Consider the following 685-nt stretch of genomic DNA (forward strand, 5'->3'; position numbering starts at 1 on the left):
CCCCCCAACCAGCAGCTGGCTGCGCCTGACGTCACCGGCAGAGGCGCACCGGCGCCAGCAGCAAGAGGCAGATTCGGACTGTACCCCAGGGCAAACAGCATTGACTTAGAAACCTGGTGCTCTCACTGGGTCCAAGCTCTGCGTTATGTCAAATCGACGTGGTAGGCAGTGAATCACGTTCCACACAATCCCCGTTGAAATGTATCCAATTTGTTGCAGCGTACCCGTTATCTGTCTTGATTACTCTTTGCAGAATGGGGTCGTTCTGCATGTTAGACAAGACTCTCAAAGTAGAATGAGGCAAAAAGCACAAGAAACTGACCAAAGGTTAAAAGAGCTACTTAACACAATAAGCAAGATTCGGGAAATAATGAACTTGGCACACAGATCATAACGCAGCGAATAACCGAGACGAATACCATACAATGAAAACTTTTAACGGGCGTGACATCGATGTAAATAGTAGTTTAGCCTTATGGTTTAAACCAGTGATTTTTTAAATATAAATCTTTGGACTCAGTGAGACAAGGAAAATTAACATTGGAAAATTTGTCATTCTTATTTTGGGAATTTAAGCATGACAGTAGCCGAAAGACAACTTTTTCTCTCTTATCAGAAGAGCACCCCTACTTATGAGTCTGTGTCCCCTTTTCGCACTACAAAATTAATGATCTCTTAAAATCTT

The sequence above is a fragment of the Chiloscyllium punctatum genome, chromosome 5 (assembly GCF_047496795.1).
Source record: "Chiloscyllium punctatum isolate Juve2018m chromosome 5, sChiPun1.3, whole genome shotgun sequence".
NCBI lineage: Eukaryota > Metazoa > Chordata > Chondrichthyes > Orectolobiformes > Hemiscylliidae > Chiloscyllium > Chiloscyllium punctatum.